The sequence below is a fragment of the Hypanus sabinus genome, chromosome 7, assembly GCF_030144855.1.
Source record: "Hypanus sabinus isolate sHypSab1 chromosome 7, sHypSab1.hap1, whole genome shotgun sequence".
NCBI classification, from domain to species: domain Eukaryota; kingdom Metazoa; phylum Chordata; class Chondrichthyes; order Myliobatiformes; family Dasyatidae; genus Hypanus; species Hypanus sabinus.
In genome coordinates this window covers 40,695,883-40,723,446 of record NC_082712.1, presented here as the reverse complement: position 1 = coordinate 40,723,446, position 27,564 = coordinate 40,695,883, and the positions used below count along the sequence as shown (strand labels likewise).

The 27,564-nt window shown below is 39.4% G+C and overlaps 2 long non-coding RNA genes across 4 annotated transcripts in view; one reads left to right on the top strand and one right to left on the bottom strand.

Annotated features, from left to right (window-relative positions):
* The window catches only part of LOC132396735 (uncharacterized), a 57,981-nt gene extending 32,663 nt beyond the window's left edge, over window positions 1-25,318 (bottom strand). Inside the window, exon 1 of one of the 3 annotated variants that reach the window (XR_009513092.1) lies at window positions 24,707-25,318. This is a non-coding gene — a long non-coding RNA (uncharacterized LOC132396735). The remainder of the gene's footprint in view (window positions 1-24,706) is intronic. The other 2 variants (XR_009513093.1, XR_009513094.1) reach the window with 2 other exon arrangements.
* LOC132396736 (uncharacterized) lies at window positions 19,951-22,671 on the top strand. The gene is made up of 2 exons (XR_009513095.1): window positions 19,951-21,031; window positions 21,111-22,671. It is a non-coding gene; the product is annotated as an uncharacterized LOC132396736 (long non-coding RNA).
* Window positions 25,319-27,564: the final 2,246 nt, after the last annotated feature.

Below are 27,564 nucleotides of genomic sequence, written 5' to 3'. Positions count from 1 at the left end.
CACTATTCCCTGCAACAATGTTGGAAAACTGGCTCTCCCTGCAGAACGAAGAGCAGCGTTAAAGAAGCCGACTATTTCCTTGAAAATATCTCGCGGACTTCTAGTCCAGTTTTCTTCCATTTTCTCTCAGATGCTCTGCACGATCTCTTGAGTTCGCGGTCTGAATTGTTTAACCATGGCGACGTTTTACTAAGTGATTTCTTTTTAACCCTAAGTGGGGTCACTGTGTTTAATATATTTGTCAAGTTATTGTTGAAGGAAGCAACCATTTCATTCACTGGGCAGTTTCAGTCACATGGATCAGATGAACAAGTCAGCCCAGAGCATTTAAGCCGCGTTATAGGATCAAGAAACTGTTTTTTCAAAAACTGAATTTTATTCGTGGTCTTGGTTCCAGGCAGGGGTCATCAAAAAGTACACATACATGATCAGAGATAGTGGTATCGGACAAAGTCATCAATAATATTATAATACAATTCTCGGCGGATATCTGAAGCAGACGTGGCTTGGTGATAATTGCCAGTAGAGGACATCTGCATGGATTAACTTTGAACTAGAACGCTGATCTGAATGTGAAGCCTCAATGGTCTGCATTAAAGTTGACTTGACCCAGGCAAGGGACGGGAAGGAAGGAGTGCACAGACGCACTGCTGAATGCAGCTCAATGTAGTAAAAGAAAACGTACACACTGACGGTAATGCACTTAATTTTCCGAAGCCATTTTGTGTCCATGGTTAAGGTGAGGCTTGCGAGCGCTCTTGCAGTTCGCCTGTCTGAGTCTCTCAGGCGTCTGTGTATCTCCCTCCTCCGGATCACCAGCCCCCGAAGTGGGAGCCTCAGCGAGTGTACATCTATCTCTCAGTGCATTTATGTTTCCCTAGGCTTCAGACGCCGAACGTTGTCCTTCTCTTCGCGTCTGATACGATATTTTAAAGAAAGTACATTTATAACCTTTAGAAACAGGAAGTCGAGAGTTCAATCTTTCAGAGCAGAGACAGCACGTCGACCGAAATTAAATCAAAAGAAGACAATATACTTAAATGTCATGGAAGGTAACAATCACACTTTAACACCGGATGTATTGACTTCATTCAACCCTAACTAAAGCAGATAGACCCTGATGGAGTTACTCAGCACGGAAACATCCATCCGACCTGGTTGTCCATCTACACTAATCCCATTAGGAGGCTAAAGGGGGAAAGTTGTATGTAATCTTGGGGTGGGTGGTCATAGTCTTTTTCCCGGGGTGTATAAAATTAGAATGAGCAGACAGGAAGCGGTAGAGGTGGTGCAATTACAACGTTCAAGAGACATTTAGACAAGTTCATGGATAAGAACGGCTTCAACAGTTACGGGCTAAATGCAGACACATGGGACTATCTCAGGAAGGTGTGCTTTGGTCAGCATGGACAAGTTGGTCTGAAGGATTGCGGCATCTCTATGACCCGATCACCATTTTCTCTTCCCTACACTTGCTAGCTTCCATGTGATTCTCCATGGTATTCAAGAGGTTGATCACCTTCCATGGCTCCACACATAGATTACAACACTGATCCTTAAAGGGACCTACTCTCTCCCTAGTTATCATTATGCTGTTAATATACAGACAGTATCTTTTAGGATCTTCTTTATCTTTTATGCCAGGGATATTGCTATTTGTTGTTCAGGTTTCTTTGTGAAGGCTACTCCTACATCCTTCATACTCTACTAAGCACTTGTTTGATTCCAGCTGCCTGAACATGATGTATGCCTTCTTCTTTTTCCTGATCAGAACCTCAATATACTTCATCAGTCAGGGTTCCCTAATCCTACGTCTTGCTCTTCACTCTAAAAGAAACACAATGATCTTTTCTTAACTCAGTTAAAAAAACATCTTGTTTGCCAGATAAACCCACTACTTGCAAACAGCTGATCTCAATCAACCTCTGCAACTTCCTGTCCAATGCCATCAGAATCACCCTTGCCTCAATTTATGACTGCAATGTAACTATCTTGAAACTAATAGAATTATGGCCAATGGTCCCAATGTACTCTTCCAGTGACACTTCCACCACTTGCACAACTTCAATTCCTGAGAGGTGTCCCTTCTCTTCTAGGACCATCTATGTACTGTCCAAAGAGTGACATAGATCTGCTCCAATTTGCCTATCATCACTAGAGGTCATCAGTAGATGCCATTTCACTGGCTCCTCACTCAGCTCTGAAACGTCTAGACAATGAAGATGCATAGGCTTCAAGACGGCCTCAATACCTCCCTGTGCAGCTGAGTCCACAATTTTCCCACTGACGGACCTCAGTTAGTACAGATTGGCGACAGCATTTCCTCCACAATCATCATCAGCATAGGTGTGCTACAGAGCAGTGTGCTTATCTCCCTGCTTTACTCACCTTATACCTATAATTGTGTGGCTAAGTACAGCTACAGTGCCATATTTAAGTTTCCTCATGACACCACTGTTGTTGGTCAAGTCAAAGGTAGCAACAAGTTAGCATGCAGGAGAGTGATTGGAAATCGGGTTGAGCAGTGATGCTTTCATGTAATGTCAGGGAAACCAAAGAGCTGATTATCAACTACAGAAGGAAAAATCTGGGGGTCCATGAGTCAGTCCTCATTCAATAATTGGAGGTGGAGAAGAACAGCTTTAAAATCCTTGATGTTATCATCTCAGAAGACCTGTTCTGGGACCAGTATGTAAGTGCCATCGCAAAGAAGGTACAACAGTTCTTCCATTTTCTTCAAAGGATGTGTAGATTCATCACATCACCAAAAACGTTGACAATCTTCTATAGATACACAGTGGAGAGTATCCTGACTGGTTGCATCATGGCCTGGTATGGAAATACCAATGCCCAGGATCAGAAAAGACTACAGAAAGAGCTGGATACAGTCTAATCTATCACAGGGAAAGCTCTCCCCACCAGTGAGTACACTTAAGTGGAGCACTACCACAAGAAAGCAGTAACCATCATCAAAGATCCTACTATCCAAATCATGCTCTCTTCTCACTGCTGCTATCGGGCAGAAGGTAGAGAACTCATTGGTCCCACATCACCAGGTTCAGGAACAGTTATTTCATTGCAGCCACCAGTTCCTGAACTGGCATTGGGAATTTCACTCACCACTTCTCTGAACTGATTCGAATGACCTACAGACTCAGTTTCAGAGACTCTTTACAATTCACCTTCTCAGTATTTGTATTTTACACAGTTTATCTTCTTTTGCACATCAGTTGTATCAGTCTTGGATTATGTATAGTTTTCATAAATTCTACTGTGTGTCTTTATTTTGCCTGCAAGAAAATTAATCTCAAGGTAATATATGGGGATATATACACACATTGATATAAATTTACTTTGAACTTTTGAACTTTGAGCTTTGCTTCTGAAAATTTTGCTGAATGTGCTTAACAAATTCTACCCCCTCTTAGCACTGCAGCAGTCCCAGTCAATATTAGAGAAGTTAAAATCACCTACTATCATAAACCTATTACTTCAAAGCCCATTTGCAATTTCCCTGTTTATTGTTCCTCTAATTTCTGTTGACTATTGAAGGACCTACAGTATGATATCTTCTGAGTGATTCCTCATTTTCATTTCTAAGATCTACCACAATGGCCCTAGTGGATATTTCCTTGGCATATTCAAACCTCACACTTCCTCTCCACTCTTCCTCACTCCATCTGTCTCTCAATACTTTTCTCTGTCTTCCTCCATCTAATATTCACTCCCTAGTCTCTTAACTTTACTTTCTCTCTCCTCTCCTTAGTCTTACATCTTTCCTCAGTCCACCAATCATGTTGGGCTCCTGTCCCACCACACCCTTCTCTTTATATTGGCCATACTGCCCCTCCACTCTCAGTCCTGATGCATGGTCTTAACCCAAAATGTTGACAATACCTTTCTTCGACCAGATACTCCTTGACCAACTGAGTTCTTCCAGCATATTATTTATTCACCCAGAATATCCACTCTAACTACTGTTGTGCGATGGGATTTTATCATCCAATCTCAGCAATAAAATACTCTGCAAGCTTTCAGTAGTTCATTATCATCTTTAGAGAAAGAAACAGAGCCAGTGTTTTCAGTCAATGGTCTGACCTCAGAACTAGAAAATGTTGCATTACCCTTCTGATCACACCTCTTCAAGGACACATTGAAGTACTGTTCAATGTAATCATTGACACACGTCAAAGCTTGACTCAATAGTATCGCAATGACGTGGTGGAACAGTATAGGAAACTGATAAGGAGGTCCAATTATGAATTGGTTCCACTCATCAGAAAAATTCATTAGAGGTAAGGTGCAAAATCATGGTGAAAACAGTTGGGAAAGGTTTTTGGGTAATGGCACAGCTTTGTTTGATATTGGTTTTCATTGAGATTGACTCTGGTAAGGCTGTTTGTCATCGTCATATCTTGCCTGTCATAATGCAATAGATGTAAAATGGTCACAAATTCCACTGGGTAGATACATTGACAAAAGGTGTCCCACTGTCCTGCTCAGATGATATATGAAAGGATTTGAGGGAAATTGAAGAAAGCAATGTGCAATTGCCAGTGCTGTTCCATGAGTATTTCTTGGAGTTGTCATGTATACATCCTTGCAGTCCTGTCAGATTTTTGCTTCCTAAACTTGTCTAGAAGTTCCACATCTCTTGATAATCATGTTTTCTTCACCCTACTATCCTTTCCCTGCCTCAATAGAACAAACCTATCTGGAATGCCATGCAGTGCTTCCTAAACCTTTACTTTTCCTTTGTGTATTTCCCTGAGTAAATCTGTTCTCAATTTACACTCCCAACTTCCTGCTATTGCCTGCCTGCTGTTTGATATCAAATGGTAGATGACTGCTGAATATATAGATCAATTCTAGCAAGTTTGTCCCTTACCAGAAAATGCACATGTTATCCCAATCCCACCCTTCTCCTGTTTAAATTCAATTTATCATTGTACAAATGACTTGAACTCAAGTAGACCCTTAATCCCAGCATTCACTTCGGAATGCAAGTTGTTTTCTTTCTTTTCTTTAATCTGTTGAAGCCAGGGAAAAGAGCTGGGTCAAGGTCTGATAATAGAATCATGGCATAAAAAAAGAATACTGGATTGAACAGCATAATTGATTTGACAAAAACATGCTCAGAGAAGACAGATGGCAAACATTAGTAATGTTGGCATTATACTCTATTGCTGCCCAGTGAGCAATTCCAAAGCATAAAGTACAGTTAAGCTACTAGTATTAATAACTTATTCTAGTCTTTGAACCATACTGCACCCGTCAGGAGAGACCTTCGGGTAGACATATTTGAATGCATTCACCAAGTTCTGCTCACCAGCCAGTAAATGTGTTCACATGATTAAAATAACATAGCAGTAAATTTATACATTTAAGTCTTTTTGTCTTTTGTGTTCACATGAAACTTTTACCTTGTTCAAATGATGGGGTTTAAGAGAGAGAAAAAAATCATATTGTGTATTTTATTCATTTGGGATGCATATAACACCCAAAATCAATTTACATTGATATGAAACTGGCTGTGTAATTATGCACTTAGGCTAATAGAAAATCCATTAACTGTAACTTTCTGTACAATTCACTTTTTTACCTTTTGGACATTATATATAACATTTCTAAATTAGTGTTTTTACAGATATAGGCAGCCGTACAATGACTCCAACTGTAATGAAAGACAAACTGCTCTATAATTTCATGAACTTTGCTTGACCAAATGGTAGCATATTGGGTCAAAATGTGACAGCAAGTATTGATTACACTGAGAAATATTATGCCAATTTGTGAACTCTAGCATAAAATGGGTTGGGAAACCACATGACTTTAAGGGCTTTAGAAGTCAATTTAATTAAGCATTCCACATTAACCCAGTGTAGAACATGATCACCTTTGTAGAATTGGTGCAAAAAGAAGATCAAATCCAAAAATTAAAAATGCCATTGGTGTTATCCCATTCCTGTAACTTTTTAATGCTCCCATTCTGTTTCCTTTTCCACTTGTTGTCAGATCATTCTCCCAGGTCTCTGGGTGCATGACTCAACAATTTACACCATCAAGGACATATATACACAAAGAAGCTAGAAAAGGGCCAATATCATCATGAATGATCCCTCCCACCCTGCTCATGGGCAATTTGCCCCACTCCCATCAGGGAGGAGGTGACATAGCATCCACTCCAGGTCCACCAGACTCAAAAACAGTTACTTTCCCCAAACAGTAAGGCTGAACAACACCTGCACCCACTAACCCACCGCTCCACACTCCCATCTCCACTGCTTTATCGTTTCATGTTGGAGTCACTTTATGTACAGACATTTCTGTGCCTGGCATCACTTTACAGATATACAGTCAATGTATATAAGCAATTTATGCATTTATATATTTTTATTAATATGTTCTTTATCTTATTATGTTTCTTTTGTGCAGCATTGGGTCCAGAGTGACAATTACTTCATTCTCTTTTACAGTTGTGTACTGGAAATGACATTAAATGATCTTGAAACTTGAATCTTAAATATTCAAAAGTTGTAGAGAGGTGTGTATAGTAACCAAAAGCTCTAATATTTATTATGGGAAAATAATTAGAAACCATTATTAAAGGCCAAATTGATTTTCTTCCAGAAAATATTTATTAGTGCTCCAAGTTCATCTTGAAGTTTTTTATGCAATGACAGAAAAGATTGGTGGAAATAATCCTGCGGTTTCATTCAAAAAATATAACAGCAAGCACACTTATTCGTAGAATGGAAGTTAAGAGGATCGAAGTAAAATAGAGAAAGTGACATCAGGCAAAGGAAAGTAGAAAACAAAATAAAACAAAATTAATTTTCTGCATAGAGCATACTGAATCGGGGTTTTTCTGGAAATGGTCATTCAACCATTGGTTTCCTAGATGTATACAAATGATCTGGGCATAGATATGGGGAATATAATTTTGTTGTTTGTAGATAATACAGCATTTGGAAATCTAACAAATACAGAGGAAAGTGGTGAGATACTTAAGACATACGTAGTCTGGCAGAATAGGCTAATGCTCTTTGTTTGTTAAGTTGCAATGTCCTCTGTTGGTCAGGGGTGAGCATAGATGCTGCGTCCCAGCTGCCTTCGTGATATGCAAGCCAGGGCAGTATGATACGGAGAGCAAGCTGTTGCCCATGTAGCAGGCTGCCCCTCTCCACACAGTTGATGAATCCAAAGGAACGGCAGAGACCAATGCAGTTTGACAGCAGCGGTGTTGCAGGAGTTTCCAGATGAACTCAACATAGGACTGCCTTAGGGACTCCAGCTCTGGGTTTTTCCTCGTGGTTTCCTCCCAAAGCCTTCCCCATGAGCAGGTACAGCCACAAGGCATCAAAGGTTTGAAATCAGAGCTTTGCTTCTTCTAGATCAACTGCCAATCATGGCTGATGAGCCCCTCCTCTATGAAGGAACTGCTTTTAATGTGCCGGTAACTTGCCTTTGCCCTTCCTCCTGTCAGTAGAAATGATTCTGCCAGGATTAGTAGCTAAACCACATATGAAGGTCCGGAGCTGGACTTAGCTGTCAAAGGCTTTTTGAGATGCATGTCATTGGGAGCATTTAATAGGTAGTGGGAGGTTATTCCACTACCCCCCCCCCCCCCCCCCGGCTATGACAACCTTCAGGATCCATCAGAAGTTAGACTTCGTAAGGAACAACATGATGAGGCAGTATAGCCTAAGCAGGAATATTTTGAGGAGAATTCATGAGTAAAAGGACTTTGCATAGGCAGAGAGAAATGAGCATAAGCATTTACAAAGAATTGTCAAACAGTTAGGAAAAATACCATAGCTTTGGAGAGGGTACAAATGAGATTTATTGGAAGGAGAGAGACCAACAATGTCAACAATGGGTAGAGTATGAGGAATCACCTTTGTAAAGATTAATTTAAGGGGATAATGAAGGGCCTCAGCCTAGAACTAGGGCCTTGGCCTCGGCCTAAAGAAGGAATTCTTTATTCCTTTCCATAGATGCTGCCTGATCTGCTGAGTTCCTTCAGCATTTTGTGTGTTAATTTAAGGGGAGATGTCTTCCGATAAGAAACTTTGAAAGAGAAATTGTGAAAAAAAATCTTCTAGCGTGTTGTTAATATCTGGAAAATATATCTAAAATGGAAGGTGAGGTAGCACAATAATTACATCAAGTGCTGATCATTCACAGAGTAATGTGAGGCAATATAAATACAAGAAATTAAGTAAATATGGATTTTGCTTTAAAATGTTGTCTCAGTAGCAATAATTTTTTTTAACTACTGGGTTGCTATGAAAAAGAACATATGCTCTCTCAAGGGAGAAATTTTGGATCCCTGGCTCCCTCTTTGTGTCTAAGATGACAATAAAGCAGATTTGCCATCAACATCATCACTCTGTGAATGAATTAAGGTGGAAGCAAGTTCTCTTGTGAATTCCAAAAGAATATTGTATGTGAAATAGAGGTATATTAATGTTCAGGATTTTGGGGGAAATACTGATATTTCAGGCTAAAGTACACACCCCGTCAAACACATGGTTTTGGAAGAATGAGCTGATAATCCTATGGATAGCCAGCAGCCCTTGATTAGCTGTTGCCACTTGTACTTCTTTTACTTTAGATTATTAAATGAGATAAAGTCATTCCTGCATTTGTGGGCTGTGCTCAATACAACATGCAATGCTTTACTGTTGACTTTATTCAGTCAGGAATATATAGTACAATGTACAATCACATCAAATGCTGGAGAAACTCAACAGGTCAGGGAGCATCTATGGTGAGGAATAAAGAGTCGACATTTCAGGCTGAGATCCTTCATCTAGAGATGCTGTCTGACTTACTGAGTTCCTTCAGCATTTTGTGTGTATTACTCTGGATTTCCAGCATCTTCAGAACCTCTTGTATTTATGTGTACAATGTATATTAATGGACAATATACATTGATAAGTGGTGTGTATCCTTGAATCAATTGTGGCTAAGTATTCCAGTTCAAATTATTTTAGCATTTGATGAAACCTTAATCTAATCACTCAAAAAATCCACTATTTATGTTATAAGAGCTTTGAGCATTTTAAATATTTGTAAAAATAAGAAGCAACTTGTTCTCCACGTAAGAAAAGAGAAAATGGTTGAGTTTGTAAACTTTTAGTGACCAGAAACTTTGAGTTAAGTAATTATAAAGATCTCTTCTTACCTGTGCCATTATGAAAAGATTGTGCAAGCTGCTTTTCAGTTCCTCAAGCAAGACATCTCTTATTTTGATATCCTACAGTTATGGGCTACCACTCAGTTCATTGCTAGCATCAGGAAGGAGGTACAGAGGAGCCTGAGGGTGCACACAATGATTCAGAAACACCTTCTTCCCCTCTGCCATCAGATTTTTGAATGAGCATCAGACCAAAGGACACTACTTTACTACTTCTTTTGCACTGCTCAATTAATTTAACTAATATATATAATTCACAGTTTTTATTTTTACGTATTGTACTGCTACCACAAAGGCATTAAATTTCACAACAAATACTGGTGATAGTAAACCTGATTCTGATTCTGATTCTAACTTGATGAATGATATCATACTAAGGTGGCACATAGGATTAGTGCAGATAGACAATTAGGTAAGTGTAGCTTTGGTGGGCCAAGGGGCTTGTTTTTGTGCTGTACAACTCAATAAATATATGACTATGACAAAACAGCATCAAGAGGAAAAAGAAGTGAGCAAAACACTGAGGATTAAGTTATAGCATTATGGAGAAGACCACTTAGGGAATTTCCTTCCACTGGAGTCTCTGAGTTGTTTCTCATTAATGTGCTGAACAGCATTCAGAAACAGTAGCTAAACTGGCAGATAGCAACCAGCAGAAAGGGACAATTTATAAAATCAGAATTAGACAAGATATACATGCAATTGGGACAAATAAATCTGAAATTTAATAGAATCCTGTGCAAAATGAAACTCATGGAAAGAAAATTGGTGAATATTGACTAGCGGAAGAAATAAAAGAGACTCGAGATTTTGAGTAGTCATGTCTTGTCAATGACTGATGATTTTTCATTAACTTACTCCCCTCTTCAAAGAGGCACCATTTTTCTTTCTTCAAACTTATTACTTGTCTTCAGAACAAGTGCTGTTTTAAATTTGTAGAGTTAATGGATCAATTGACTCTTCATTGAGTTCAGCCAAATGCAATGTTAACTATTTTATATTAAATTTAAAAATAAAATTTTAAATGTGAGTAAAATGTAATTTTTCAATCAAATCAAACTGGGGGAAAAGGGAACAGAGAAAATTTTAGCAATTGAGCATTACTACTTCTTTACTTGTAATCATGGATCAAACCTTCAGGAGATGTATAAAAGGAGCCATAAAGTTTCTTTTTCAGGGCAATCTCTCAGTGTTGTATGCTCCTTTTACATGTTAGTAATTACTCATTTTTGTGGGGAGTCATCAGCTGTGCTCAGTTAAGTTGTGGTTGTGTAAACAGTGCAAATATTCTGGCTGCCAACTTGCTCTGGATCAAAATTTCCTGCCTCCGGGGCACAATTTAATCTTACAAACACTTGTTGCCCCCAGATTGAACTGCTCAGCCAGAGCCAATTGCACTCACTGTGCTGAATATTGATCTCTAGTCAGGCAGTGTCAGTCTGTATATCTGGAAATGGGAAAAAGGTTACTAACAGTCAATTTCGGTAAATGATTGTCAGAAAAATAGGCTAAATTCAGATTGCTATTACTCAAAGGTTGTCTTATAAAACACTCTTCCCTTACAGAATGCTACTGCTAACATTTCCCACCATGCCCTATTCTCCTCCCCACTGACATTGCAATATCACGTGATCAATACCAAAGCACACTTTAATTTATTATTCGTATGTGGAAGTCACTGGGAGGAATGTCAATCTTTTCCTTCCCTGAAAAAAATGCTGCAACAGCCAGAAGATGCTCCCACAGTATAAGATCCAGGATCTAAAGAATAAATTATAATAAATAGAAATGCAAATTTTGTATTTATAAAATGGAAGGTTTCAAATTTGGATCCTGATTATGGTCAAAGGTCCTATTAGCTTAGAAAGCAGAATGGTAAAATGTACAAAATTAGACCCAGTCCTTTGAGAGGTGAAATCAAGGAGCACTGTTTCCATGAGCTACGTAATGGAAAACAAAAACAAGCCAATGCTCAAGGCTGGGTTCTGTAGATGTCAGCTGCATGCAGGTGGCAAAGGCTGTGGAGGTAAGGAGGCATGTAGCGTATTGCCTAGCAGAACACTTCACCAGTGATACAGGTTCAGTTCCTGCCACTGTCTGTAAGGAGTTTGTACGTTCTCCCTGTGATCACGTGGGTTTCCTCTGAATGGTCCAGTTTCATAAGAACACAAACAAATAGGAGCAGGAGTAGGCAATCTGGCCCATCGAGCCTACTCCAGCATTCAATAAGATCATGGCTGATCTGGCCATGGAATCATCTCCAACTACCTGCCTTTTCCCCATAGCCCTTAATTCCCCAACTATGCAATAACCTATCCAAACTTGTCTTAAATATATATTTACTGAGGTAGCCTCAGATATACCGGTTGGTAGGTTAATTGGTCTTGTAAATTGATTAGGCTAGGGTTAAAATGGAGGTTACTGTGCAGCATGGCTCGAAGGGTCAGAAGGGCCTATTCCACAAAATTTAAAAAGGTAGGTGATTTAAAATTAATACAGATTCATATATGGTGTCATCAAGATTTTGGGAATGATAGTGTGGGAATGAATGACCCTATCCTGTTTCTATATTCTAAGATTTTAACCTATGACAATGTTGGAATGATATGTCCAAAGCAGGACATCATGAATTATTTTCTCCTATTGTCCACTTACCTCAAACAGCTTCCTCATACTAGTTGGCAAAAACTGTGCATTTCAGAAATGTTTTTGCAGAAGCACTGTATTACCCACGCTTTGCATTGGTGGAGGGTGGATGGTTGGACAACACGGTAGCATAGTAGCTTGCATAATAGTTTATGGTGCCAGTGATTAGTAGATCAAGGTTCAATTTCCACCACTTTCTGTAAGGAGATTGTACATTCTTCCTGTGAATCCGTGGGTTTCCTCCAGGTGGTCCAGTTCCCTTCCATATCCTGAAGATGGGTTAGTGAGGATTAGTAAATTATGAGAATTCTATGTTGGCATCAGAAGCATGGCAAAACTTGCAGGCTTCCCTCAGCACATCCTCGGTGCTGGTAGTTGATGCAAATTATGCATTTCAGTGCATGTTTTGATAATTTAATGCATGCGTGACTATTAAAGCTAATCTATCTTTGGTGGATGAGGGCTTATTAAGCTGATTCCAGGATAACCATTAGCTTCTGTTACATTTTTGTTTATTATTTGGAAAAAGGTCATGTTCAGATGTTGCCTGACCTGCTAAGGTTTCCTAGCACTGCTCTTCTCATGAGGTTGATGGTGGACAACTGGTCAAAACAAAATCTGGATCTGAGAGGAAAGTGGTTGGATTTTCCCTTGCTGCCTTGCCACAGGCTGACATTTGTGAAGAATTAATGTCCTATTACCATTCAGCAATTTAAACCTAGATGTTGTGCAGGCATGGGTAGCTTCAGAATATGATGATCTATTGAAAGAGCAGGACAATGCAATCATCACTGACCTTTTAAAGAAAAGGATACTGTTAGACCCAGATCACTACGCTGTAAAACTCCTATACTGAAGTCCTTGCACTAAGATGACTGTGTCCAATAACAACAACCATTTTTCTTTGTATCAAATATGAATGGATTGCTAAAGAATATTTCCCTATTCCCAGTTTAACACATACCATACTTGGTTCAGAGCTTGTCAAATGCAACCACTTTGACTTCACTTCTTACTTTATATTGGGACCAAATCAGTAAAGAGGTCTGGAACTGAGTGCTCCCGGCAAACTTAAATTGTGCACTGGTGCACAGAATTGAGCATTGCTGACAATACATTGTTTAAAACTGCTGTTGGTGAACATTGCCATCAGTTTATTCATAATTGTAAGTGATCTGATGGTTATTATATAATTGATTTGTCATGTTTTTAAGACAAAAGACAAGAAAAGTAATTTTACAGATAATTGTCTGGATACCATGAACAACACAGTTGCTTCCCATATCCTCAACCATTCTTTGTGACACAGGGGAAACGACTTGGAGCAGTGATGGTGGGCACCTCAGATAGAAATCAAGAAGATCACCCATTTGGCACATCTGACTAATAAAATCACCTTCTACATTGTCTTTTGCACTTGTGGTTTGGGCTCAGCCATCATCAGAAATACCATTGGAAATACCCCTCCTCCCATAATTCCATTCACTGTTTGTCACAATCCATTTCCCTGCTCATGATGTTAGTCCCATTTCATCCCTCTGACCAATTAAATTCTTCATCAATAAAAAAGTGCTTCCTATTCCCCCCGTTCTTAGACTTCATAATGTTCCATTCTCAATTAAAACTCTCCTCTGCTTCCTCCATTCCAAAGAAAGCAAGCCAAGCTTGATAAATCCATTCTCATATCTAAACTTACTTACCCATTATTTTGTGTTTACATTGTTCCTAAGTCTATCATGTCATTCATCTAAGTTGATGACCAGACATAAAAAAGAGTACCGATGCAATCTGGCTATTTAATAAAGTTTTGATAACCTTTCTGTTCTTATATACCTCAACCAAGAACAAATTCTATATATCTCCTTGACTAACTCCTCTAACTGTTCTGCTATTTTTTTATGTCCATTCCAAAATCTCTCTATTTGTCTACTCTTCTTATTGTCTTTTCAATTATTGTATCTTTCTTTAGTTTCTTGCTGAACCCTTCTCCAGACTGAATTCTTTCTTTTTGTTATTTATTAATTTTTCATATACCTTTGGCAAAGCCAATCCCCACTACCCATTGCTAATTTTCCTGTATCTACCTGGCTTGCTGGTCCATTGCAGAATGGAATGAAAAGTCAATCGCATCAGTGCGTCGAAAATGTGTTTAGGATAGAAGTATGCCATTTGGCCCATCAAGTCTGCTCTAAGGTTCAATCATGGCTGATTTATTTTCCTTCTCAACTCCATTCTCCTGCATTCTCTCCAAAATCTTTGATGCCCTGACTAGTCAATAACCTATCAGCCTCTTCTTTAAATAGACCTAATGCATTAAATTCCATATGGCAATGAATTCCACAGATACACCACCCTTCGCCTAAAGAAATTCCTCCTCATCTCTTCTAAATGGATACCCCTCAATTCTAAGGCTACGCCTTCCAGACCCAGTCTCACCCACTGTTGGAAACATCCACTCTGTCCGAGCCTTTCGATATTTGATAGGTTTCAATGAGATTTGCCCTAGTTGTTCTAAACTCCAGTGAGTACAGACCCAGAGCCAACAAATGCTCCTCATGCATTAACCCTTTCATTCCCAGAATAATTCTTGTGTACTTCCTCTAGGCCCTGTCTGATGCCATCGTATCTTCGCTATGAGAATGGTCCTAAAACTGCTTACAATACTCCAAGTGCAATCTGACCAATGCCTTATTCAGCCTCAGCATTACATCCATGTTTTTATATGTAGTCTGCCTGAAATGAATGCTAACATTGCACTTGTCTTCCTTTGCACTGACTCAACCTGCAAATGAACTTTTAGGCAATCCTTCACAAGAATTCCCAAGGACCTTTGCACCTCTGATTTTTGCATTTTCTCTCTGTTTAGAAAAGTAATCTACATCTTTAGTCCTTCTACCAAAGTGCATACCTGTACACTATATTCCATCTGCCACTTCTTTGCCCATTCACCCGATCCGTTTTAGTCCTTCTGCAGACCCCATTCTTCCTCAACATTACATGCCCCTCCACCTTTCTTTGTATTATCCACAAACGTGGTCTCAAAGCCATCAATTCCAATATCTAAATCATTCACATATAACCTGTAAAGAAGCAGTCCCAACACCAGTTCCTGCAGAACGCCATTTGTTACTGGCAGTCAACCAGAATAGGTCTCCTTTATTCCCATCTTTGCCTCCTGCCAGTCAGCCAATCTTCTATCCATGATAGTGACTTTCCTGTAATACCATGGGCTTTTACCTTGTTAAGCAGCCTCATGTACAACATCCTGTCAAAATCCTTCTGAAAATCCAAGTAAACAATATCCACTGACTCTCCTTCGCCTGTTATTTCCTCAAAGGAATCCAACAAATTTGTCAGGAATGATTTCCCCTTAAGGAAACCATGCTGAATTTGGCCTATTTTATTGTGCACCTCCAAATGCCCCAAAACCTCTCCTTAATAATGGACACCTACATCTTCCCAACCACCAAGGTCAGGCTAATTGGCCTGTAATTTCCTTTTTTCTGCCTCACTCCCTTCTTGAGGAGCAGAGTACCATTGGCAACTTTCCAATACTCAGGAACCATGCCAGAATCTAGTGATTCTTGAAAGATTATTTCTAATGCCTCCACAATCTCTTCAGCCACCTGTCTCAGAACGCTGGGACATAGTCCATCTGGTTCAGGTGATTTATTTACTCTCAGACCTTTCTGTTTTGCAAGCATCTTCTCCTTAGTAATAGCAACTACATTCTGTTACTGTCTTCCATGGTGAAGACTGATGCAAAATATTTATTAAGTTCATGTTATTTCTTTGTCCCCTATTACTACCTCTCAAGTGTCATTTTCCAGTAGTCTGATATCCACTCATGCTCTTTTTAAATCCTTATATATCTGAAAAACTTTTGGTATCCTCTTATACTTTATCAGCTAGCTTACCTTCATATTTAATCTTTTTCCCCTTATGGCATTTTAGTTGCCTTCTGTTCTTTCTTTAAAAAACTTCTCAAATCCTCTAGATTATATACTATATTATATGCCCTCTCTTTTCCTTTTACACTGTCTTTGACTTCCCTTATCAGCCTTGGTTGCCTTGTCCTCCCTTTGGAATACTTTGTGATGTACTTGTCCTGAGCCTTCTGAATACAGATGATTGGGAAAGTTTTAGGGAACAGCAGATCTTAACTAAAAAAGCAATACGGAGAGAAAAAATCAGGTATGAGCTCAGTCTAGCCAGGAATATAAAAGGGGATAGCAAAAGCTTTTTTAGCTATGTGAAGAGAAAGAAGATAGTTAAGAACAATGTTGGCCCCTTGAAGAATGAATTGGGAGAAATTGTTATGGGAAACAGGGAAATGGCAACAGAATTTAATGCATACTTTAGATCTGTCTTCACCAGGGAGGACACAAGCAATCTCCCAGATGTCTGGATGGGCCAGGGTCATAAGATATCAGAGGAATTGAGACAGATTGACATTAGGAAAGAAACTGTGATGAGTAGACTGGTAGGACTGAAGGCTAATAAATCCCTGGGTCCAGATGGTCTGCATCCGAGGGTTCTAAAAGAGGTGGCTCAGGAAATTGCGGATGCATTGGTAATCATTTTCCAATGTTCCTTAGATTCAGGATCAGTTCCTGAAGTTTGGAGAGTGGCTAATGTTATCCCACTTTTCAAGAAGGGAGGGAAGGAGAAAACGGAGAACTATCGCCCTGTTAGCCTAACGTCAGTCGTGGGGAAGATGCTTGAGTCCATTATTAAGGACGAAATAGTGGCACATCTTGATGGCAGAAATAGGATTAGGCCGAGCCAGCATGGATTTACCAAGGGCAAATCATGCTTGACTAATCTGTTGGAGTTTTTTGAGGATGTAACAAGGATGTTAGACGAGGGTAAGCCAGTGGATGTTGTGTACCTAGATTTTCAGAAGGCATTTGATAAGGTGCCACATAGGAGATTGGTGAGTAAAATCAGAGCTCATGGCATTGGGGGCAGGGTTTCAACATGGATAGAAAACTGGTTGGCAGATAGAAAGCAAAGGGTAGCAGTGAATGGGTGTTTCTCGGACTGGCTGGAGGTGACTAGTGGGGTACCACAGGGCTCTGTATTGGGACCTCAGCTCTTTACGATTTATGTCAACGATTTAGATGAGGGCATTGATAACTATATCAACAAGTTTGCTGACGATACTAAACTGGGTGGCAGTGTGACATGTGAAGAGGACGTTAGGAGAATACAGGGAGACTTGGATAGGCTGGGTGAGTGGGCAGATACTTGGCAGATGTCATTCAATGTGAATAAATGTGAAGTTATCCTCTTTGGAAGCAGGAACAAGAGGGCAGAGTATTGTCTGAATGGTGTAGAGTTAGGTAAGGGAGAAATGCAAAGAGACCTAGGAGTCCTAGTTCACCAGTCAATGAAGGTGAATGAGCAAGTGCAACAGGCAATGAAGAGGGCAAATGGAATGTTGGCCTTTGTTACAAGGGGAATTGAGTACAAGAGCAAGGATGTCCTTTTGCATTTGTACAGGGCCCTGGTGAGACCACACCTGGAATATTGTGTACAGTTTTGGTCTCCAGGTTTAAGGAAGGACATTCTGGCAATTGAGGAAGTGCAGCATAGATTCACTAGGTTGATTCCTGGGATGGCAGGGCTGTCTAACGCAGAGAGATTGGAGAGATTGGGCTTGTACACACTGGAATTGAGGAGATTGAGAGGGGATCTGATTGAAACGTTTAAGATAATTAAAGGATTTGATAGGATTGAGGCAGGAAATATGTTCCAGATGTTGGGAGAGTCCAGTACCAGAGGGCATGGATTGAGAATAAGAGGTCAGTTATTTAAAACAGAGTTGAGGAAGAGCTTCTTCTCCCAGAGAGTTGTGGAGGTGTGGAATGCACTGCCTCGGAAGACGGTGGAGGCCAATTCTCTGGATGCTTTCAAGAAGGAGCTGGATAGATAGGGGAATCAAGGGATATGGGGACAAGGCAGGGACTGGGTATTCATAGTGAATGATCAGCCATGATCTCAGAATGGTGGTGCAGACTCGAGGGGCCGAATGGTCTACTCCTGCACCTATTGTCTATCGTCTATTGAATTGCCCCCAGAAATTCCAGCCATTGCTGTTCTGTAATCATCCCTGCTAGTGTCCCCTTCCAATCAACTCCTCTCTCATACCTTTGTAATTCCCTTTACTCCAGGTAATTCTGATGCCTCTGACTTTATCTTCTCCCTCTCAAACTACAGGGTGAATTCTACCATTTTGTGATCACTGCCTTCTGAGGGTACCTCTACCCTAAGCTCCCTAATTAAATCTAACTCATTACACATCTCCCAACCCAAAACTGCCTTTCACCAGATAGTCATGCCTGACTCCTGGCCATCACATGACTATGAAGAGTGAAGAATCCACAAAATCCTCCACAGAGGCCGACTCCTTTCCTTTGAAACATCAACATATGTACAACATCTAACTTAATAAATCAGAATTTGGCTGAAGTTTAATACTTCAATCACACACTGAGTTTAAAGATTTTAATGGACCTTTGCAATCCTATAGTAAGTTAACAGAAAATATTGCCTCACCTTTTAAGGTGTAGCAATATTTGTTTCTGACTTGTTTTACATACTTGCATTCAGAATTGTTTTGCTGCATTTAGTTGTCTCATCATCACTGTGCGAATCATAGCAACGGATATTATAGAATCTCCTCTCCCTCCTGATTATCACCAGTCCTCTCTTTTCGTGGAGGTAAAGGGAAGTGAAGAATTCCACGCATGATTGTACACGTCCTCAAAAGCATGACTTGCATTTGGCCAGTCACAGTCGGGAGTTAGTTTCTTAGTTAAGGGTATCTTTTTGTGATTTCAAGTATTACAATACCATTTAAGATAGGCTGCAAAGAACAATGTTGCTAAAACTAACGATTGGCCAATGGGGTTTGTTCGTTAACTGAAGGACAAATAGAATGGATTAATTGTACCGGTGAGGTAGCAACCAGGGAACAAATGTCTGACACTCTTGAACAATTTTACTTCAGCAGGGTCGAAGTAATTTGAATTTGAATTTCTGCATTCGGACGCCTGTTGCAGCCTGCAAGGATTGGCTTTGCTGATGAGAAATTTTTCACGCCTCTGCAACCATGCAGGATTTTCCACTGGTTAAAAAGATTGGAAAGGTTTCCACTGGTTAAAAAGACTGGTTAAAAAGGGTGGAAGTGGATGCACCTTCGTGTTAACATTCGAAGCTTGGATCTCGATGAGTGACCTTGATGGGAAGTTGGGTGGAATGGGGAGATGCTCGCTTTACTAATAAAGCGCACTTGCAACAGTTTTACCGTAATTTCAAGTCTGCGCGGAATGACACTTTCAGCCTTCACAGAACAGTGACATCGCCGCAGTAGCTGGGATCCAACCAGAATGGTACATACGGCTCTGATAGGCTCTCTTGCTGGCTGACAGCGGAGAAGGTTCCTGATTATCAGAAATGCTGAATAGGACCGCAACGAAGGCCGCTCGTCCCTTATTATTACGTTCAAGTATTCTGACATACTCCACAGCGGCTGTTCATTTCTTAAAACTTTGGAAACAAGAAAAGAGCTTCTCTCTGATCCAGGAAGAAAAAAAAAACGTTTACTGCCACCTTGACAAAATTTAGGGAAATTTTTGAAAAGCCACCGCTGAGGCAGAATTGTTAATTAATAACAGTCCTGTTTCTACAAAAAACACGCTGCCTTTCTCGTTTCTATTTATTTTCAACCATGACTTTCCAGACTCGCTGGCAGACTGTTTGATGGCTGCCACTTGATTTATTGAAACTTCAGTTTTCCAAAGGGAAGAAAAATTCCAATCAGGCCAACTTTCTGAAAGAACGGAGAGACAATGAGATGTGATACGAAACCCCTTCCGAACTAAGGCGATGCCCCTGTTATTTGGAATGGCATCGGTGTTGGTGTCACGGTGGGATGGTTAAAAAGAAACACACGGGAGTTTTATTTTCTTGTGCTTTAAATAAAAAAAAACACAAAGAAATCAGTTGTCTCTCTGCAAAAAAAAATCAATGTTCTCTTCTGATGTCCTTTTAGAACATTACGTAAACTATTTGCACATAACTGTATTAAAATATTTTTTATTATTTTTATAACTGTATTACAAAATTTTGAACCAATTTTCTTTACACTGGACTATTTTCTCATTATAATTGAGGGTTCCTTCCGGCGCTTTCGGTATGGGTGATACATCCTTAGGACAATTATTTGATCTGATTGCACAGGTTTGAGTCAAATGGTTATATTTAGCCGCTGAACATGGAAGTGCCTTTCTGGTCATTTGGATGTGTGTCGGTCTTTTCAGGTGAGCATATCGTGCCTGGACCAGTCGCCCGCATGAACACCAACATGTTTTACCAACATAATGCGGCGAACGGTTAAAACAACTTATTTGAGTAAACAGTAATCCACCAGTCTGGGTTAATTTTATAAGCGTTGCTGTGGTTCCTTCTATACATTTCCTCCGGGTTTTTTTTTCTTTTAGTAAATGACCTTCTATTAACCTGTTCGTTATTTGCGTCCAGACATTGGGGTCGAAATCGATGCATTAAACAAATAAACCTCGCTCCATCCAGATCCCTGCTTTCAGAGAGCAATAAGAAAATAATTTTCGTCTGCCGAGCAAGAAGGCGGCTGGAAAGCAGAAAGACAAATATTATTTTTACTACATTGTGTGAAATACGATTTAGGCGGATCTGTCAATGTGTGCATTTGAAGACTGTTGTGGTAGTGCTCTGAACTCCCAGGGGCCAAATTGAAATTGTTCTTTGTCTTCATAAACTTATCATGAGGTACCGTGCCAGCTTTGGACTGTTGACTTTGAAAACGAGAAAGCTAGAAAGTTATACAGACTGGTTGCTTTGCTTGGAAATATTTGTCTTTGACTTTTCCCGCTATTTGCACTTCAGTCACTATATTCAACACGCACTTTAGTCCGTCAATATACTTCATGACTTTTCCCATGAATTTTCGCCAACGTCCGATGTAATGCTTTCTTGTTTATCTGCGTTCCCTCTCTTCAGGAACTGAGATTGGCAGATAGCTTTAGCTGGATTTCAGCGAGATTCGGATTTCCACAGTTGCACGGAGTCCTTCGCGCAGACCAGTGCACAACTGATTCTACTTGATGCATGCAGAGACGCGGGTGGTCTCGAAACAGGGTGATCCTTAAACTCACTGTTTTGTAAATATTCGACATATGGACCACTGTATTCATTCGTGTTTCCTTCTACTTTATAGGTAGCACGTTGGCCGGGAAAGCCAAGAATGGAAGATCAGTTTGCATAGCGCCGGTAATAAGGAGTTTCAGAATAACTGGAACCTGTTAAAATGTGTACATTTTTGCGTTATACCTCACCCTCTTCGCTATAATCTGAAAACAAACGAAGCTAAAAACAAATACCTGCATTTTCCAACAGATACTTGATCCGGTATATTTACAGTTTTGTATGGATCGTACCTATGCCTGTCATTCACCAGTCATGAACGATAGCGTCCATCACCTTCTGTACACATACGTTAAAATACAGATAATATTTTGATAGACTTGACATATTTCTGTGCTTATGTGTGTTGGTAAGGCTTTTCGATTTCTTTTTTCGTTCTAACTACTTGTAGGTACCGTGCCAATGCATATTTTTCTAATATGTGTTTTATTACTATGTATAATATTTATCAAACGAATATGATTATGTTTACATATGTAACATTGTACTAGCCTATGTTATTTCTGTAAGTAGTATGTGTACGTGTGCGTGTGAATATATTTTCTTTATTATTTAATATTTTATATCTCTCTTTAAAGATCTGTTTATTTTGTCTACTGCTGAGTTGCCACCCGGGCCTTAGGTTGCTGCCGTTGTTCCATACTCAGGACTCGGGGCTCAACTGGATAAAGAAGTTTAACAAATGCAAATCCTATTTGTTTTTCCAAAAAACTGAAACAAAAATGGAAAGAGCTGTTGGTAATAACGGTTAACACATGATTTATCGATTTAGGTTTAGATTATAGGTTTCAGGATTTATGTTTACTTTACGGCTTTATGAACTTTTCTGCTGGGACCACACAAGTGAAATTCGCAGCCAGCGCTAATGGGAAAAAATCTGCTTTCCCCTGTGACATGGGCAGTGTGAAAAAGGATACTTTATTGTGCCTAACGGAGATCATTTCGCCTCTCTGGGAATTACAAACCTTCCTAGTAAGCCATTTACAGCAGTAAGGGAATGGGGAAAATCATTCCCCTGGTGTAAAGTTGCAACTCGAAGTAATTTGTGAATTATGTCATTTCCAGACTCCAGTATTTTCAGTAAAGACCAAGTCGGCAAAGAAAATGTGATTTTCCTTCAATGTCAGATGACTTACTGGAAACAAAATTAGGCACTTATCCCCAGACATTAGTATAAAATACCAGCCACCAACTCTGATCAGTTTTTACTTGTAATGGCTGGGTGGAGGTGTTAAAGAAATCATATCAAATCAAATTCATAATTCGCAATAATGCCATTTATGACGGAGTCTAATTCCGGCCCGACTTAGTTTATTTCTCTATAGATGACTTCCGCAGTTGTATCTAAATCCTGAAGCTTCACAAATCCGCGAAGTGCTTCAGCTATATGACAAAATGGAGCCTCCCTGCAAGGAAGCACTAAATTGGCACTCCTGCCTCTATAGGAAAACAGAACAAATTTGCACTTCCCTTTAGTCCCGAATTGCTTAGTAGCTGTTGTAACTCAGCTGAATGAAGCGGACCCCCATAGTTTAGCTTCTTGTTTAATTTCCACCCTCCCCACCCCCGCCCCCATTATACAGGCCAGGAGAGCATGAGTGCTCAGCTTCTTATGGGACCGATCTCAATTTACAACGATATTCTCCTGCAATGAATATTGAGTCCATTTATGCTAGCAAAATCTAGTCTCCTGAACTTGACCGTAAAGTCAGTGGAAACGTTACTCAGAGTGCGTCCTGCCTGCACGACCCTGGTAGCTCCACTTACGCCTTTCTCTCTAATGAGATGAAATATATGTATTTAGTTCCCAATTACAGAGTATATATACAAACACACGGTAGATTTTATTTCATGAGATCAAGATGGTTCATGTTAAATAAAGTGAAATCTTCTGATATAAGGTATATAGCTGAACGAAGTCCAGACAATCATTGCGTTTAAAAGTGTATATTGGAGTTACTCATTTCTTAGTATTTAATATTAATACGTTATATGGAAATATCAACGAATCCCAGCGTTCCCCCTTATAATGTATTCCTCTCAAAATGCTATATTATACTATATTGTATTAAGTTCCTAAATACAAATGATTGTTATTGGGTGAGTTCTATATATTAGCCGCTTCACCCGCATCAGTTTAACATATCGAAGGAATTTATTTTTAGATGCGGTCGTGGATAAATATCTTGGATGACAGAACTTTTTAACAACTCTGAAAAACTACTGCAATGCTAATGGGTTCTTTTTATGCATTGGGCCAGAAATCGACTATTTCAACGCGTGGGTTACACGGGTTGTAGACTACACAAAAAGGTGTTTTAAAAAAGTTCAGAAAATTAATTGGAATAAATTATCTAAATTAATTCGAAAGTGTATTAATCCTTTATTCTCATTAACATACGCCCTGTTTTATTGTATGTGTTTGTTTAGCATTTAAGTTATTTGCAGGGTACGTTGAAATAAGTTGCGATATCATAGAATATTCTATTAGTCCAGTAAGGATTGAAGTGCAGTTATTGTTATAATCCACGTATAATCTGAGAATATTGCTGAATAAATCAAACAATTTCAATCTGTCTACAGGACTCAATCAAAGCGAGACTTTTTTTGCATGACACTGGACGAATTTTTAGCCAGAGTCATGTTTAGTGGATTTTAGGTATAATGTGGTGAAATTAAAACTATATACACCTATACATTGTATTAGTATAACATAAATACGACGCATTAATTGCGCAGCTACAGAAAAGAATGAGAAAATGCGGTAGCTGATAATTGATCTAAAATAGTTAAAACATTTGTGGTACTATATCAAAGTAGCCCCCGCCCAACATGCCCCACACTCGCAGGGAGCAAAATCCAAACCAGAGGCAGGCAATTTTCACTGCTCGGAATCCCATCAAGATTTGTGGAAGAATTTCCTTGTCTTCAGGCGAAACATGCCTTCATAACAGTCGCTTGTCTGCTCTCCATATCCCACAAGAGCTTTTTTGTTGCATCTAATTCTCTAGGACTGTAGCACAACAAACATTTCCCTTGGCTTAAGGGTAATTTTCGTTTAACAGAAACAAAACAACTATTCATATGGGCAAGAGGAGGAAGCTGTTATGTATTAATGTTTGCACATTATATAGCATAACACTTCGCCCGAAGGCTTCACCACCAGAGTCGTGGAGCTGCCAAACCATGCCTCAAACAAATGTCAAAGACTTGCAGATTGCAGTGTAGGTGATTTTTGACCAATTCCCCAATTACGTTCTTCTGTACCATTAGACCTCCTTTGGGCAGGAGCCAAGATCTCTGTCGATTTCTCATAGAAGCGCTGTTGCTGGTTCGAATCCCAAAGTTGTTATGATTTCATACTTCATTGGTTAAATTGGTTTTTAGATTATTCTTAAGTAGAAGATTAGACCGAGTGATTTGTGGTTAGTGACTTATTCGGCTACGTTTATTCTGCTTTTAATGCAGGGTGGGGTATTTCTATTTGAGACGAAAGTCACACACAAGTATATGCGATAGCCACATGTCACATCAGGAAATGAAGAGAATCCCTTCATTGCTTAAAGTTACCTCACACAGACACAGTCAAACATCATAATGTTACCTTACCATGGAAGACACGATTAGCAGCTAGTTACGCATGTCCTTCTTGTAATAGAAGATAACACGTTTCCAATTTCCGCTAAGTAGTCTCCAGAAGTTCGCTGCACGAATCGCTAAAGTCTGAAACTACTCCTCAGGGGAGAAGGATTCAGTTTTAATGCACAATTGCTTTATTTATAGTACTCAAAACCACAGACTTACAGATAGCATCAGTTAAAAAAAAACGTCAATTTAGTTCAGCTAAAGTTAACTTGGAATGCTGGATATTGCTAGTACCCATTTCCCAACATATATGTATTTTAGTGAAGTGTTATCAGATAACAGAGTTTCTTGTATTGTTATTGTAACTGGAGGGCACTGAAAATTTCAAGTGCCGTTTTCCATTAAAGTTAACAGTGTGAATTGTCCCGAAGCAAGGGAAACGGAGCGATTAATTATTAGACTCTGTATAAAATTCATATTACCTGTAAATTAATTACTTAGGATAATCTGTATGTAAATCAGCCAAATAAAGACAAAAATTAAAGCATTATACCCTCCCGCACAGGACTCTGCGTTCTCTCAATAATTACCCAGTTTAGGATGGCTTCGACTTGTACAGCGCTGTTTTTCTTCATCCATGGAATGTGAACAACGCCGACAACGTCAGCTCGTCCCTAATTGCCCCAGAACTAAGGAGGTAGTTAAGGGTCAAGCACATTGGTTAGTCTGGAGTATCATATAAAGATCAGGCTGCGTAAGGATGCCGGATTTGCAGCCCGACGTGAACCAGATGGGTTTTTACGAAAATACCAACTTCCATAATTTTTGTTACTAAATTTAACTGTTCTATTTAATTCCACGGAAAAATCGGACTCCTGCCCTGGATCAATGCTGTACAACTTCAGTTTACATTCCAGTAATTTATCTACAAGACTGGGGAAACTCAAATTTCAAACAGATCCCACACTAATCACACGAGGTGTATCTGGACTTAAAGGAAGGGTAGAGGGGAAGAATACTAGAAACGACTAGAGTTTAAAGGAATAGACGGCAGTAAGTTACGACAAAGTTTGCTCTTTTGGAGAGTAGTTTTAGAAAGTGCGGAGAAACGCAGGTGAATAATTTGTAATGATCTTGCTTGCTCTACGAGTATATACGAGATTAAAAATTCTAGATTTGTTCGTTGAGACCCCGACAGGGAAAGGTCTATTTAGATTTAGTACTGTACCAGGCAAAGAGAAGACTTAATGAATATTCTTTTTGGAAAAGGAGACCCAGGAAAGAATGGCTATTATCCAACAGACAGCTACATTCTGTATTAAACTGATGTTGTCCAATCCGGGGTAAAGTCTTAAATCTAAATAAAGGAAATTACGGAGGTAGGAATGGCAAGTTGGCTGTAAACACTATATTATAGGGTATAATAGTCGTTAAGAGTTAAAGAATTTTTATTTCGAAAATAAACTTTATTAATTAAAATACATAGAAAAGTATAAACATATGCATAGTTCTTTATATTCTTAGGGTCGTTTGGTCAATAAGTTTAGTGTTGCTTGCTCTGTTTATAGATATTGTACCGGCAACAAATACTGTATATATTCGTGTTAAGGCACAAAGATACAATATGATTTGATTACAGGACAGATCAATTAGGGATGACGTTAAATCTAATGAATGGTTTATAAAGTTGCGAGAAAAAACTTGGATTTTGCAACTCGGGGATTGTGCGATTTTAGAATTTAGCGAAGGGTGAATGAGAAAATAATTTTAACGGAGAGAGGAACATATGAGGGCCAAGTTAGTGAGAAAGCAAAAACAAAGAATTCCCATGAATATGTAAGAAGGAATGTGTGATTGAGGGTCAACCTAGGTCATTTACTGAGAGAATTTATAGTGGGTGATAAGAAGTTACGGAAGAAAACAATTAATATTTCTATATACTAGAGAGACAGCGTAAATGAAGGCATAAAAGAAACACATATTAACAGCAAGTTAAACTACTGCCGAAGTTAATGAAACACGTACAAGCTGGAGGAACTCAGCAGGTCGGGCAGCATCCATGGAAACGTTTCGGGCCGAGACCCATCGTTTCCATGGATGCTGCCTGACCTGCTGAGTTCTCCAGCTTGTTGTACGTGTTGCTTTGACCCCAGCATCTGCAGCGTACTTTGTGTTGCCGAAGTTAATGAGCCTGAAAGGAACATCCCAATCCCAGCGTTTTGAAAAAGGTAGCAATGAAGATAGTCGAGGTTGTGATTATTATGTTCCAGATTCTTACACATTCTGGAAGGACTCCTGCAGTAAATGTCGCCTCGCTATTTAAGACATGGGGGAAAGAGAAAACAGGAATCTATCACCTTATTATCTACACATTGGTATTAGATAAACTGCTGGAATTTTTAATGATGGTTATGACACCAAAATTGTAAAATAATAACAGGGTTGAACAGAGTGGATACAGATTAATAAAAGGGAAACCAAGCCTTGAAATTCTTGAGGATGTTCTTTTTTGAATATTGGGTGCATGCCGGCCTTTTTCGGAGGATTCGGTTGGACTTCTTTGTTTTTGTCTGCCTGTAAGGAGATGAAACTCAAAGGTGTACATAATAAACATACTTTGATAATAAATGCAGTTTGAACTTTGGATGTTACCTAGTAGAGTGAGTGGATTAAGGACGACCAGTAAATGTGGCGGGCTTGCATTTTTCAGAAAACCAGAAATAGGATTTCACATGTGGGTGGTTACAAAATGTTGAAGCCCAGAGATTTCGTCTAAGATACAAGTGCAGATTGAGAACATATATAGAACATAGAACATGACGGCACAGTAGAGGCCTTTCGTCCCACGATGTCGTGCCGACCTTTTAACCTAGTCTAGCACC